General features: G+C 59.0%; 1 protein-coding gene across 2 annotated transcripts in view; it reads right to left on the bottom strand.

Annotated features, from left to right (window-relative positions):
- btbd9 (BTB (POZ) domain containing 9) overlaps nt 1-5,639 on the bottom strand; it is a 101,778-nt gene extending 96,139 nt beyond the window's left edge. The window contains exon 1 of one of the 2 annotated variants that reach the window (XM_069888025.1): nt 5,513-5,639. The gene's annotated coding sequence lies outside the window, so the exon portion shown is untranslated. Of the gene's footprint in view, nt 1-3,586; nt 3,711-5,512 lie in introns of those variants that run through there. The other variant, XM_069888026.1, reaches the window with a different exon arrangement.
- Between the last annotated feature and the right edge of the window lie 10,585 nt (nt 5,640-16,224).

Raw genomic sequence — 16,224 nt, 5'->3', positions numbered from 1 at the left:
CTCTCAATCTTCTAAACTCCAGCGAGGACAATCCCAATTTGCGCAATCTTTCCTCCTAAGTCATTCCTGCCATTCCAGGTATCAGCCTGGTGAATCGCCTCTGCACTCCCTCCATTGCAAGAACATCCTTCCTTAGATAAGGTGACCAAAACTGCACACAATACTCCAGGTGGGGTCTCACCAAGGCCCTGTACAGCTGCAGTAAAGTATCCTTGTTCCAAGACTCAAACCCTCTTGATATGAAGGCCAACATACCATTTGCCTTTTTAACCGCCTGCTGTACCTGCATGCTTGCCTTCAGAGACTGGTGTACAAGTACCCCTAGGTCTCTCTGCACTTCCCCATCTCTTAATCTATTGCCATTCAAATAGTAATCTGCCCTCCGGTTTGTATTACCTAAGTGGATAACCTCACATTTATCCACATTGAAGTGCATTTGCCATGGATCTGCCCAGTCCCTCAATTTATCCAAATCACACTGGAGCTTCCTGACCCCCTCTTCCGTGCACACAACCCCTCCTAGCTTTGTGTCATCTGCAAATTTGGAGATATTCCATCCATTCCCCTCATCCAGATCATTAATGTAAATTGTGAACAGCTGGGGTCCCAGTACAGATCCCTGTGGCACCCCACTGGTCACCGCCTGCCACTCAGAAAACGAGCCATTTATCCCAACTCTCTGTCTTCTATCTGCCAGCCAGTTCTCAATCCACATCAATACTTTGCCCCCAATCCCATGAGCCTTGATTTTGGAAGCCAGTCGTTTTTGCGGGACCTTATCGAAGGCCTTTTGGAAGACCAGGTACACCACATCCATTGGCTCTCCCCCATCTATTTTACCTGTCACCATCTCAAAGAATTCCAATAGATTTGTCAAGCATGATTTACCTTTTGTAAATCCATGTTGACTCCATCCGATCCCTTCTCTGCTAGTCATATGCTCCGCTATTACATCCTTAATAATGGATTCCATCATTTTGCCCACTACTGATGTAAGGCTCACCGGCCGATAATTCCCCACTTTTTCTCTACGCCCCTTTTTAAATAGTGGGGTAACATTAGCTACCCTCCAATCCATGGGTACTGATCCTGAGTCTATCGAGTTCTGGAAAATAATTCTTAAAGCATCTGCTATCTGAATGGCCACTTCCTTGAGTACCCTAGGATGTAGATTATCAGGCCCTTGGGATTTATCGGCCTTCAATCCCATCAATTTCCCCAAGACCATGTCCTTAGAGATACTGATTTCTTTCAGTTCCTCCCTTGCATTAGTCTCTATGTTTCCCAACATCCTTGGGAGGTTATTTGTATCCTCTCTTGTAAAAACAGAACTAAAGTAAGGATTTAATTGGTCTGCCATTTCCTTATTCCCCATTATATATTCCCCTGATTCTGACTGCAAGGGACCTACTCTGGATTTCACCAATCTTTTCCTCTTGACATATTTATAAAAGCTTTTGCAGTCGGTTTTTATATTTGCTACAAGCTTACTTTCATAATTTATTTTTGCTCTCTTGTTTAATCCCTTTGTCCTCCTTTACTGCATCTTGAACTCTTCCCAGTCTTCAGATTTGGTACTTTTTTTTGGCCAATTGATATGCTCTCTCTTTGGACCTAATGCTGTCTCTAATTTCCCTTGTTATCCACGGTTGAGTCACCTTTTTTGGTTTATTTTTATGCCAAACCGGTATAAACCATTTCTGCAATTTCTCCATTAGATCTGTGAATGCTTTCCATTGTCTATCCACAGTCAACTCCCCCATAAACACCACCCAATCAATCTTACTCAACTCCCGTCTCATACCATCATAATTCCCTTTATTTAAATTCAGGACCTTAGTCTCGGTTTTAATTTCTTCACTCTCCATGTCGAGTGAGAATTTGATCATATTGTGATTGCTCCTACCCAAAGGGCCTCGTACAACAAGATTGTTGATTAGCCCCTTATCATTGCATAATACCCAATCTAAAATGGCCTGCTCCCGAGTTGGTTCCTCGACATATTGGTCTAGATAACCGTCCCGTAAACATTCAAGGAATTCCTCCTCCTCTGTATTTTTACCAATTTGACTAGTCCAATCTATATGCAAATTAAAGTCTCCCATGATGACAGCTGTTCCCTTATTGCACGCTTTTCTAATTTCTTTTTTAATGCCTTCCCTCACCTCTACACTACTCTTTGGAGGCCTATATACCACCCCCACTAACATTTTTCGCCCCTTGCTATTCCTCAGTTATACCCATATAGATTCCGCATCTTCCGAATTAATATCCTTCCTGTCAATCGTGTCGGTCCCTTCTCTCACCATCAATACTACCCCACCCCCTTTTCTTTCTTCCCGATCCCTCCTAAATATCGTATACCCCCGGGATGTTAAGTTCCCAGGCTTGCCCACCCTGCAGCCATGTTTCTGTAATCCCAATCAAATCATATTTGTTTATCTCAATTTCACACAGCTAATTCATCTACCGTGCTGCATCTCTAAATAAATACCCCTCCCATCCATGTGTCCAAATTCCTCTTAAATGTTAAAATTGAGCCCATATTCACCACTTCAGCTGGCAACTCATTCCACACCCCCACCCCTCTCTGTGTGAAGAAGTTCCCCCTAAACCTTTCCCCTTTCACCCTTAACCCACGTCCTCTGGTTTGTATCTCACCCACCCTCAGTGGGAAAAGCCGACCTACATTTACTCTGTCTGTCCCCCTCATCATTTTCAGTGTGATCCTATACTGGGTAAAGTGTGCTCTTTATATGTCTGTGTGAATGTTAGAGATCTGGTCACAGAAGATCCCTTCTCACTGAACAAGGTAATTTGGAACAAACAAACAAAGGTAATCACTCAGGAGCTTGCAAGGCAGTGATGAGGTTGGAGGAGCTGCAGGTGAAGCAGGCCTCATCTGGGAGGGCTGTTCAGAGCCCTGGATGGTGTTGAGGGAGGAGGTATTGCATCTCCTGCAGTTGCTATGGATCACAGAGAGCTGCGTAAAGAAGGGAGTCATGGAGGGACTGAACACCGCGGAGGGTAGGAAGGGGTGGTGGGCTCGGATTGCAGCTGGCAGAATGGTAGAGGCTGGTGGGGAGGGGATGAGCAATCCCAAGCCACTTCTGTTTGGAAGGGGTTTGGTGGGAGCGAGCTCTGTTGGACGGAACATGGGAATGGCCCGACTGACCACAGTAGAGGCAAGTGACATTCCTGGAAAAGGAGGACATTTAGTGCCCTGGATTAGAAGGGCTCATAGAGCAAGCTACAGGCCATTCAGCCCACACTGTTGTGCTGACCCAATAACCCACTCTAACAACTGCCTACAGTTTCTCTACTGCAGATCCTCCAGTTTTCTCAGCTCGTGTACCTGTCCAAGAATCTGTTAAATGATCCTATTGTCCCTGCCTCCACCCCTGTTACTGGCAGTGCTTTCCATGCACCCACCACTCTCTTACATCCCCCCTCCTCCTCCCCGGACTTACTCCCAAGCACCTTAAAACTATGCCCCCTCCTGTTGGATATTTCAGCCCTGGGGAAAAGCCTCTGATATCCACACGATCAATGTCTCTCATCATCTTGTCCATCTCCAACAGCTCACCCTTCATCCTCCATCGCTCCAAGGAGAAAAGTCCAAGTTCATTCATCCTCTCCTCACTGGACATGTTCTCCAACCCAGGCAGCATCTTTGTAAATCTCTTTCACACCCTTGACAGCATCCACATCCTTCCTGTGATGAGGGGACCAGAAATGAATGCGATAGACCTTGGGTCCTAAACAGGGTCTTGCATAGCTGCACCTTTACCTCAAGGCTCTGGAACTCGATCCCACGACTGATGAAGACAAATGCACCATACACTTTCTTAATTACACCATCAACCTATGCCGCAGCTTTGAGTGCCCTGTGGACATGGAGCCCAAGATCCTTGTGTTTGTCCACACTGCTCAGAGTCCTTCCATTAATATTGGAATCTGGCTTCAACTCTGACCGACTAAACTGAACCACCTTGCACTTTTGTGGGTTACACGCCATCTGCCACTTCTCAGCCCAACTCAATTAATGTCTCTCTGTAACCTCTGGCAACCCTCCACACTATGCACACCACACACTATCAAATCATCCACCAACTTTCTAATCCATCCAAGACCAAGTTCACTCATCCTATCGTCACAAGGCCTTCTCTCCAATCTTCCATTTCCTCATCCAGGTTATTTATAAAAATCACAAAGAGGAGGAGTCCCAGAACAGATCCCTGCCGACCACCACTGGTCACCGACCTCCATGCAGGATACAAACCATCACAACCACCCTCTGCCTTCCCTGGCCAAGCCCATTCTGGATCCACAAAGCAAGCCCCCCTTGGATTCAATACCTCCTAACTTTCTGAATGAGCCCTGTGTGGGGACACATGAGAGCAGATGCTGCCAGGGTAGAATTGTTGGGAGGCGGGGGGGGGGGGGGGGGGGGGGGAGTGGGGGTAGCATCCTGATTGGAGATAGGTTGGGAGTCAGTGGATTGGTCAGACATGTCAGTATCCAGCCAGTCAGCCTCCTGGGATGGAGGAGGCGACGCACCAGAATGCACAAAAGCAGGGGCACAGCAGGGTCACTCTGCCCCACATTGGGTGGGATACAGAGTACAAAAGTGGGGTTTGCATGGCTTAGCGTTGCTGAGACCACATTCAAGAGGACTTTGTTCAGTTCTAGTCACTCTGCAATAAGAAGAACATCAATCAATTGGAAGGATGCAGAAGAGATTCACTGTTCGGAAGGGCTGGGTGACAGGGAGAGGTGGGACAGGTCGGCTCTTTATTCCCTGAAGCCATGGACACTTATCAATGATTATAAAATCATGAGGAGAGTGGATAAAGTAGATGGCCACAGTCTGTTTCCCAGGATGAAAGATTCCAAAAGTGAGGTGCTGCTTTTTGGAAGGACAAACCAAGAAAGGACATACACTGATAAGGATTAGTACAGACAGTGGGATTGCATGGGCTGAAGGGCCTGTTATTGTTCGATGGGAATCCAATACCTCCAACCCCTGTGGCCAGGCAACTCCTGCTCCATCTGTCTCAACATCACTGTCCCCCCACAGCCCTGCCCATCTCCCCCCGACCTTCCCCTCCCTCTCCCACGCCCCTGCCATCCCTCCCTTTCCCTCTCCTCCTCTGCCCTTTTCCTCTCCCCTTCCCTCCCACCCCAGCCACCTCCCACCCTCCCCCGCCACCCTCCCCCACCACCTCCTTTCCCTCTCCTCCCTGCCTCGTCCCTCCATCCTCTCCCTCTCCCTCTCCCCTCCCTCCACCTTCTCCTCCCCCTCCCTCCGCCAACTGCCTCCACCTACCACCTCCCCTCCCTCCATTCCTTCCCTTCCCCCACCTACCCCCTCCCATTCGTCCCTCCACCTCCATCCCTTCCTTTCCTCAACCTTCTCCTCCTCCCCTCTAACCCCCTCCTCTCTCTCCCTTTCGCTCCCTCCATCTGCAATCTCTCTCTCTCTGCCTTCCTCCCTCCGTCCTCCACCTACCGCCTCTTCCCTCCGTTCATATTATTCTGTTCCCGGCTTCTCCTGGTCGCGACGATGACGTTTCCCAGGATCCCGCACTGCGCCTGCGCGGCGCCACCGTCTTAGGTTGATGACGTTCTTTCGGCCGCATCGCACCTCTCGGGCGACGCCTGCGCAGTTGGTTCTGGAGGCCATGGGTGGGCGGGTCAGTGGTGTGAGGGGACGGTGTCGAGTGCAGGGCCCGAACGTGGGCGGGGCCGATGACACGGAGGGCGGGGACGATGACACGGAGGGCGGGGACGATGACACGGAGGGCGGGGCCGATGACGCTGAGTAGGTACAGGAAAGGTGGTTGGAGAGGACAGTAAATCCCCTACAGCCAGGCAATGACAGACCAACGGGCAAGGTCGGACCCAACGGGCAACGACGGACCAACGGGTAAAAACGGACCAACGGGCAAGGTCGGACCCAACGGGCAAGGTCGGACCCAACGGGCAAGGACGGCCCCAACGGGCAACGACGGACCAAAGGGTAAAAACGGACCAACGGGCAAGGTCGGACCCAACGGGCAAGGTCGGACCCAACGGGCAAGGACGGCCCCAACGGGCAACGACGGACCAACGGGCAAGGTCGGACCCAACGGGCAAGGACGACACCAACGGGCAAGGACGGCCCCAACAGGCAACGATGGACCAACGGGTAACGACGGACCAACGGGCAAGGTCGGACCCAACGGGCAAGGACGGCCCCAACGGGCAAGGACGGCCCCAACGGGCAACGATGGACCAACGGGTAACGACGGACCAACGGGCAAGGTCGGACCCAACGGACAAGGTCGGACCCAACGGGCAAGGACGGCCCCAACGGGCAACGATGGACCAACGGGTAACGACGGACCAACGGGCAAGGTCGGACCCAACGGGCAAGGACGACCCCAACGGGCAAGGACGGCCCCAACAGGCAACGATGGACCAACGGGTAACGACGGACCAACGGGCAAGGTCGGACCCAACAGGCAAGGACGACCCCAACGGGCAAGGACGGCCCAAACAGGCAACGATAGACCAACGGGTAACGACGGACCAACGGGCAAGGTCGGACCCAACGGGCAAGGACGGCCCCAATGGGCAAGGACGGCCCCAACAGGCAACGATGGACCAACGGGTAACGACGGACCAACGGGCAAGGTCGGACCCAACGGGCAAGGTCGGACCCAACGGGCAAGGACGGCCCCAACAGGCAACGATGGACCAACGGGTAACGACGGACCAACGGGCAAGGTCGGACCCAACAGGCAAGGACGACCCCAACGGGCAAGGACGGCCCAAACAGGCAACGATAGACCAACGGGTAACGACGGACCAACGGGCAAGGTCGGACCCAACGGGCAAGGACGGCCCCAATGGGCAAGGACGGCCCCAACAGGCAACGATGGATCAACGGGTAACGACGGACCAACGGGCAAGGTCGGACCCAACGGGCAAGGTCGGACCCAACGGGCAAGGACGACCCCAACAGGCAACGATGGACCAACGGGTAACAACGGACCAACGGGCAAGGTCGGACCCAATGGGCAAGGACGGCCCCAACGGGCAAGGACGGCCCCAACGGGCAACGATGGACCAACAGGTAATGACGGAGCAACGGGCAAGGTCGGACCCAACGGGCAAGGACGGCCCCAACGGGCAACGACGGACCAACGGGTAACGACGGACCAACGGGCAAGGTCGGACCCAACGGGCAAGGACGACCCCAACGGGCAAGGACGGCCCCAATGGGCAACGATGGACCAACGGGTAACGACGCACCAACGGGCAAGGTCAGACCCAACGGGCAAGGACAGCCCCAACGGGCAAGGACGGCCCCAACGGGCAAGGACGGCCCCAACGGGCAAGGATGGCCCCAACGGGCAACGACGGACCAACGGGCAAGGTCGGACCCAACGGGCAAGGACGGCCCCAACGGGCAAGGACGGCCCCAACAGGCAACGATGGACCAACGGGTAACGACGGACCAACGGGCAAGGTCGGACCCAACGGGCAAGGACGGCCCCAACGGACAAGGACGGCCCCAACGGGCAAGGACGGCCCCAACGGGCAACGATGGACCAACGGGTAACGACGGACCAACGGGCAAGGTCGGACCCAACGGACAAGGTCGGACTCAACGGGCAAGGACGGCCCCAACGGGCAACGATGGACCAACGGGTAACGACGGACCAAAGGGTAACGACGGACCAACGGGCAACGTCGGACCCAACGGGCAAGGACGGCCCCAACGGGCAACGATGGACCAACAAGTAATGACGGAGCAACGGGCAAGGTCGGACCCAACGGTCAAGGTCGGACCCAACGGGCAAGGACGGCCCCAACGGGCAACGACGGACCAACAGGTAACGACGGACCAACGGGCAAGGTCGGACCCAACGGGCAAGGACGACCCCAACGGGCAAGGACGGCCCCAACAGGCAACGATGGACCAACGGATAACGACGGACCAACGGGCAAGGTCGGACCCAACGGGCAAGGACGGCCCCAACGGGCAAGGACGGCCCCAACGGGTAATGATGGACCAACGGGTAACGACGGACCAACGGGCAAGGTCGGACCCAACGGGCAAGGTCGGACCCAACGGGCAAGGACGGCCCCAACGGGCAACAATGGACCAGCGGGTAACGACGGACCAACGGGCAAGGTCGGACTCAACGGGCAAGGACGGCCCCAATGGGCAACGATGGACCAACGGGTAACGACGGACCAACGGGCAAGGTCGGACCCAACGGGCAAGGTCGGACCCAACGGGCAAGGACGGCCCCAACGGGCAACGATGGACCAACGGGTAACGACGGACCAACGGGCAAGGTCGGACTCAACGGGCAAGGACGGCCCCAACGGGCAACGATGGACCAACGGGTAACGACGGAACAACGGGCAAGGTCGGACCCAACGGACAAGGAAGGACCCAACGGGCAAGGACGGCCCCAACGGGCAACGATGGTCCAACGGGTAACGACGGACCAACGGGCAAGGTCGGACCCAACGGGCAAGGACGACCCCAACGGGCAAGGACGGCCCCAACGGGCAACGATGGACCAACGGGTAACGACGGACCAACGGGCAAGGTCGGACCCAACGGGCAAGGACGGCCCCAACGGGCAAGGACGGCCCCAACGGGCAAGGACGGCCCCAACGGGCAACGATGGACCAACTGGTAACGACGGACCAACGGGCAAGGTCGGACCCAATGGGCAAGGACGGCCCCAACAGGCAACGATGGACCAACGGGTAACGACGGACCAACGGGCAAGGTCGGACCCAACGGGCAAGGACGGCCCCAACGGGCAAGGACGGCCCCAACAGGCAACGATGGACCAACGGGTAACGATGACCAACGGGCAAGGTCGGACCCAACGGGCAAGGACGGCCCCAACGGGCAAGGACGGCCCCAACAGGCAACGATGGACCAACGGGTAACGACGGACCAACGGGCAAGGTTGGGCCCAACAGGCAACGACGGACCAACGGGTAATGACAGACCAACGGGCAAGGTCGGACCCAACGGACAAGGTCGGACCCAACGGGCAAGGACGGCCCCAACGGGCAACGATGGACCAACAGGTAATGACGGAGCAACGGGCAAGGTCGGACCCAACGGGCAAGGACGGCCCCAACGGGCAACGACGGACCAACGGGTAACGACGGACCAACGGGCAAGGTCGGACCCAACAGGCAAGGACGACCCCAACGGGCAAGGACGGCCCCAACGGGCAACGATGGACCAATGGGTAACGACAGACCAACGGGCAAGGTCAGACCCAACGGGCAAGGACAGCCCCAACGGGCAAGGACGGCCCCAACGGGCAAGGACGGCCCCAACGGGCAAGGATGGCCCCAACAGGCAACGACGGACCAACGGGCAAGGTCGGACCCAACGGGCAAGGACGGCCCCAACGGGCAAGGACGGCCCCAACAGGCAACGATGGACCAACGGGTAACGACGGACCAACGGGCAAGGTCGGACCCAACGGGCAAGGACGGCCCCAACGGACAAGGACGGCCCCAACGGGCAAGGACGGCCCCAACGGGCAACGATGGACCAACGGGTAACGACGGACCAACGGGCAAGGTCGGACCCAACGGACAAGGTCGGACCCAACGGGCAAGGACGGCCCCAACGGGCAACGATGGACCAACGGGTAACGACGGACCAACGGGTAACGACGGACCAACGGGCAACGTCGGACCCAACGGGCAAGGACGGCCCCAACGGGCAACGATGGACCAACAAGTAATGACGGAGCAACGGGCAAGGTCGGACCCAACGGTCAAGGTCGGACCCAACGGGCAAGGACGGCCCCAACGGGCAACGATGGACCAACGGGTAACGACGGACCAACGGGTAACGACGGACCAACGGGCAACGTCGGACCCAACGGGCAAGGACAGCCCCAACGGGCAACGATGGACCAACAAGTAATGACGGAGCAACGGGCAAGGTCGGACCCAACGGTCATGGTCGGACCCAACGGGCAAGGACGGCCCCAACGGGCAACGACGGACCAACGGGTAACGACGGACCAACGGGCAAGGTCGGACCCAACGGGCAAGGACGGCCCCAACGGACAAGGACGGCCCCAACGGGCAAGGACGGCCCCAACGGGCAACGATGGACCAACGGGTAACGACGGACCAACGGGCAAGGTCGGACCCAACGGACAAGGTCGGACCCAACGGGCAAGGACGGCCCCAACGGGCAACGATGGACCAACGGGTAACGACGGACCAACGGGTAACGACGGACCAACGGGCAACGTCGGACCCAACGGGCAAGGACGGCCCCAACGGGCAACGATGGACCAACAAGTAATGACGGAGCAACGGGCAAGGTCGGACCCAACGGTCAAGGTCGGACCCAACGGGCAAGGACGGCCCCAACGGGCAACGACGGACCAACGGGTAACGACGGACCAACGGGCATGGTCGGACCCAACGGGCAAGGACGACCCCAACGGGCAAGGACGGCCCCAACAGGCAACGATGGACCAACGGGTAACGACGGACCAACGGGCAAGGTTGGACCCAACGGGCAAGGACGGCCCCAACGGGCAAGGACGGCCCCAACGGGTAATGATGGACCAACGGGTAACGACGGACCAACGGGCAAGGTCGGACCCAACGGGCAAGGTCGGACCCAACGGGCAAGGACGGCCCCAACAGGCAACAATGGACCAACGGGTAACGACGGACCAACGGGCAAGGTCGGACTCAACGGGCAAGGACGGCCCCAATGGGCCACGATGGACCAACGGGTAACGACGGACCAACGGGCAAGGTCGGACCCAACGGGCAAGGTCGGACCCAACGGGCAAGGACGGCCCCAACGGGCAACAATGGACCAACGGGTAACGACGGACCAACGGGCAAGGTCGGACTCAACGGGCAAGGACGGCCCCATTGGGCAACGATGGACCAACGGGTAACGACGGACCAACGGGCAAGGTCGGACCCAACGGGCAAGGTCGGACCCAACGGGCAAGGACGGCCCCAACGGGCAACGATGGACCAACGGGTAACGACGGACCAACGGGCAAGGTCGGACTCAACGGGCAAGGACGGCCCCAACGGGCAACGATGGACCAACGGGTAACGACGGAACAACGGGCAAGGTCGGACCCAACGGACAAGGTCGGACCCAACGGGCAAGGACGGCCCCAACGGGCAACGACGGACCAACGGGTAACGACGGACCAACGGGCAAGGTCGGACCCAACGGGCAAGGACGACCCCAACGGGCAAGGATGGCCCCAACGGGCAACGATGGACCAACGGGTAACGACAGACCAACGGGCAAGGTCAGACCCAACGGGCAAGGACAGCCCCAACGGGCAAGGACGGCCCCAACGGGCAAGGACGGCCCCAACGGGCAAGGATGGCCCCAACAGGCAACGACGGACCAACGGGCAAGGTCGGACCCAACGGGCAAGGACGGCCCCAACGGGCAAGGACGGCCCCAACAGGCAACGATGGACCAACGGGTAACGACGGACCAACGGGCAAGGTCGGACCCAACGGGCAAGGACGGCCCCAACGGACAAGGACGGCCCCAACGGGCAAGGACGGCCCCAACGGGCAACGATGGACCAACGGGTAACGACGGACCAACGGGCAAGGTCGGACCCAACGGACAAGGTCGGACCCAACGGGCAAGGACGGCCCCAACGGGCAACGATGGACCAACGGGTAACGACGGACCAACGGGTAACGACGGACCAACGGGCAACGTCGGACCCAACGGGCAAGGACGGCCCCAACGGGCAACGATGGACCAACAAGTAATGACGGAGCAACGGGCAAGGTCGGACCCAACGGTCAAGGTCGGACCCAACGGGCAAGGACGGCCCCAACGTGCAACGATGGACCAACGGGTAACGACGGACCAACGGGTAACGACGGACCAACGGGCAACGTCGGACCCAACGGGCAAGGACGGCCCCAACGGGCAACGATGGACCAACAAGTAATGACGGAGCAACGGGCAAGGTCGGACCCAACGGTCATGGTCGGACCCAACGGGCAAGGACGGCCCCAACGGGCAACGACGGACCAACGGGTAACGACGGACCAACGGGCAAGGTCGGACCCAACGGGCAAGGACGGCCCCAACGGACAAGGACGGCCCCAACGGGCAAGGACGGCCCCAACGGGCAACGATGGACCAACGGGTAACGACGGACCAACGGGCAAGGTCGGACCCAACGGACAAGGTCGGACCCAACGGGCAAGGACGGCCCCAACGGGCAACGATGGACCAACGGGTAACGACGGACCAACGGGTAACGACGGACCAACGGGCAACGTCGGACCCAACGGGCTAGGACGGCCCCAACGGGCAACGATGGACCAACAAGTAATGACGGAGCAACGGGCAAGTTCGGACCCAACGGTCAAGGTCGGACCCAACGGGCAAGGACGGCCCCAACGGGCAACGACGGACCAACGGGTAACGACGGACCAACGGGCAAGGTCGGACCCAACGGGCAAGGACGACCCCAACGGGCAAGGACGGCCCCAACAGGCAACGATGGACCAACGGGTAACGACGGACCAACGGGCAAGGTTGGACCCAACGGGCAAGGACGGCCCCAACGGGCAAGGACGGCCCCAACGGGTAATGATGGACCAACGGGTAACGACGGACCAACGGGCAAGGTCGGACCCAACGGGCAAGGTCGGACCCAACGGGCAAGGACGGCCCCAACAGGCAACAATGGACCAACGGGTAACGACGGACCAACGGGCAAGGTCGGACTCAACGGGCAAGGACGGCCCCAATGGGCAACGATGGACCAACGGGTAACGACGGACCAACGGGCAAGGTCGGACCCAACGGGCAAGGTCGGACCCAACGGGCAAGGACGGCCCCAACGGGCAACAATGGACCAACGGGTAACGACGGACCAACGGGCAAGGTCGGACTCAACGGGCAAGGACGGCCCCATTGGGCAACGATGGACCAACGGGTAACGACGGACCAACGGGCAAGGTCGGACCCAACGGGCAAGGTCGGACCCAACGGGCAAGGACGGCCCCAACGGGCAACGATGGACCAACGGGTAACGACGGACCAACGGGCAAGGTCGGACTCAACGGGCAAGGACGGCCCCAACGGGCAACGATGGACCAACGGGTAACGACGGAACAACGGGCAAGGTCGGACCCAACGGACAAGGTCGGACCCAACGGGCAAGGACGGCCCCAACGGGCAACGATGGTCCAACGGGTAACGACGGACCAACGGGCAAGTTAGGACACAACGGGCAAGGACGACCCCAACGGGCAAGGACGGCCCCAACGGGCAACGATGGACCAACGGGTAACGACGGACCAACGGGCAAGGTCGGACCCAACGGGCAAGGACGGCCCCAACGGGCAAGGACGGCCCAAACGGGCAAGGACGGCCCCAACGGGCAACGATGGACCAACGGGTAACGACGGACCAACGGGCAAGGTCGGACCCAATGGGCAAGGACGGCCCCAACAGGCAACGATGGACCAACGGGTAACGACGGACCAACGGGCAAGGTCGGACCCAACGGGCAAGGACGGCCCCAACGGGCAAGGACGGCCCCAACAGGCAACGATGGACCAACGGGTAACGACGGACCAACGGGCAAGGTCGGACCCAACGGGCAAGGACGGCCCCAACGGGCAAGGACGGCCCCAACAGGCAACGATGGACCAACGGGTAACGACGGACCAACGGGCAAGGTTGGGCCCAACAGGCAACGACGGACCAACGGGTAATGACAGACCAACGGGCAAGGTCGGACCCAACGGACAAGGTCGGACCCAACGGGCAAGGACGGCCCCAACGGGCAACGATGGACCAACAGGTAATGACGGAGCAACGGGCAAGGTCGGACCCAACGGGCAAGGACGGCCCCAACGGGCAACGACGGACCAACGGGTAACGACGGACCAACGGGCAAGGTCGGACCCAACGGGCAAGGACGACTCCAACGGGCAAGGACGGCCCCAACGGGCAACGATGGACCAACGGGTAACGACGGACCAACGGGCAAGGTCAGACCCAACGGGCAAGGACAGCCCCAACGGGCAAGGACGGCCCCAACGGGCAAGGACGGCCCCAACGGGCAAGGATGGCCCCAACGGGCAACGACGGACCAACGGGCAATGTCGGACCCAACGGGCAAGGACGGCCCCAACGGGCAAGGACGGCCCCAACAGGCAACGATGGACCAACGGGTAACGACGGACCAACGGGCAAGGTCGGACCCAACGGGCAAGGACGGCCCCAACGGACAAGGACGGCCCCAACGGGCAAGGACGGCCCCAACGGGCAACGATGGACCAACGGGTAACGACGGACCAACGGGCAAGGTCGGACCCAACGGACAAGGTCGGACCCAACGGGCAAGGACGGCCCCAACGGGCAACGATGAACCAACGGGTAACGACGGACCAACGGGTAACGACGGACCAACGGGCAACGTCGGACCCAACGGGCAAGGACGGCCCCAACGGGCAACGATGGACCAACAAGTAATGACGGAGCAACGGGCAAGGTCGGACCCAACGGTCAAGGTCGGACCCAACGGGCAAGGACGGCCCCAACGGGCAACGACGGACCAACGGGTAACGACGGACCAACGGGCAAGGTCGGACCCAACGGGCAAGGACGACCCCAACGGGCAAGGACGGCCCCAAGAGGCAACGATGGACCAACGGGTAACGACAGACCAACGGGCAAGGTCGGACCCAACGGGCAAGGACGGCCCCAACGGGCAAGGACGGCCCCAACGGGTAATGATGGAACAACGGGTAACGATGGAACAACGGGCAAGGTCGGACCCAACGGGCAAGGTCGGACCCAACAGGCAAGGACGGCCCCAACGGGCAACAATGGACCAACGGGTAACGACGGACCAACGGGCAAGGTCGGACTCAACGGGCAAGGACGGCCCCAATGGGCAACGATGGACCAACGGGTAACGACGGACCAACGGGCAAGGTCGGACCCAACGGGCAAGGTCGGACCCAACGGGCAAGGACGGCCCCAACAGGCAACGATGGACCAACGGGTAACGACGGACCAACGGGCAAGGTCGGACTCAACGGGCAAGGACGGCCCCAACGGGCAACGATGGACCAACGGGTAACGACGGAACAACGGGCAAGGTCGGACCCAACGGACAAGGTCGGACCCAACGGGCAAGGACGGCCCCAACGGGCAACGATGGTCCAACGGGTAACGACGGACCAACGGGCAAGGTCGGACCCAACGGGCAAGGACGACCCCAACGGGCAAGGACGGCCCCAACGAGCAACGATGGACCAACGGGTAACGACGGACCAACGGGCAAGGTCGGACCCAACGGGCAAGGACGGCCCCAACGGGCAAGGACGGCCCCAACGGGCAAGGACGGCCCCAACGGGCAACGACGGACCAACGGGTAACGACGGACCAACGGGCAAGGTCGGACCCAATGGGCAAGGACGGCCCCAACAGGCAACGATGGACCAACGGGTAACGACGGACCAACGGGCAAGGTCGGACCCAACGGGCAAGGACGGCCCCAATGGGCAAGGACGGCCCCAACAGGCAACGATGGACCAACGGGTAACGACGGACCAACGGGCAAGGTCGGACCCAACGGGCAAGGACGGCCTCAACGGGCAAGGACGGCCCCAACAGGCAACGATGGACCAACGGGTAACGACGGACCAACGGGCAAGGTTGGGCCCAACAGGCAACGACGGACCAACGGGTAATGACAGACCAACGGGCAAGGTTGGACCCAACGGACAACGACAGCCCCAACAGGTAATGACGGACCAACGGGCAAGGATGTAGAATAACGGCTGTAGGTGGGTTCGTTGATGTAGATCAGTTGGAAGGGACTGGGTGAGTACGTGGGGTGTAGATGTGTGGTCAGCCTGAAGAAAACTGAGGTCCTCCATCAGACAGCTCCCCACCATGACTACCAGCCCCCACACATCTCCATCGGGCACACAAAACTCAAAACGGTCAACTAGTTTACCTATCTCGGCTGCACCATTTCATCAGATGCAAGGATCGACAATGAGATAGACAACAGACTCGCCAAGGCAAATAGCACCTTTGGAAGACTACACAAAAGAGTCTGGAAAAACAACCAACTGAAAAACCTCACAAAGATAAGTGTGTACAGAGCCGTTGTCATACCCACACTC

Source organism: Narcine bancroftii, chromosome 6, assembly GCF_036971445.1.
Source record: "Narcine bancroftii isolate sNarBan1 chromosome 6, sNarBan1.hap1, whole genome shotgun sequence".
Taxonomy (NCBI): Eukaryota; Metazoa; Chordata; class Chondrichthyes; order Torpediniformes; family Narcinidae; genus Narcine; species Narcine bancroftii.
Note: the sequence above shows the minus strand (reverse complement) of the source record. Positions and strands in the feature narration are given on the sequence as shown.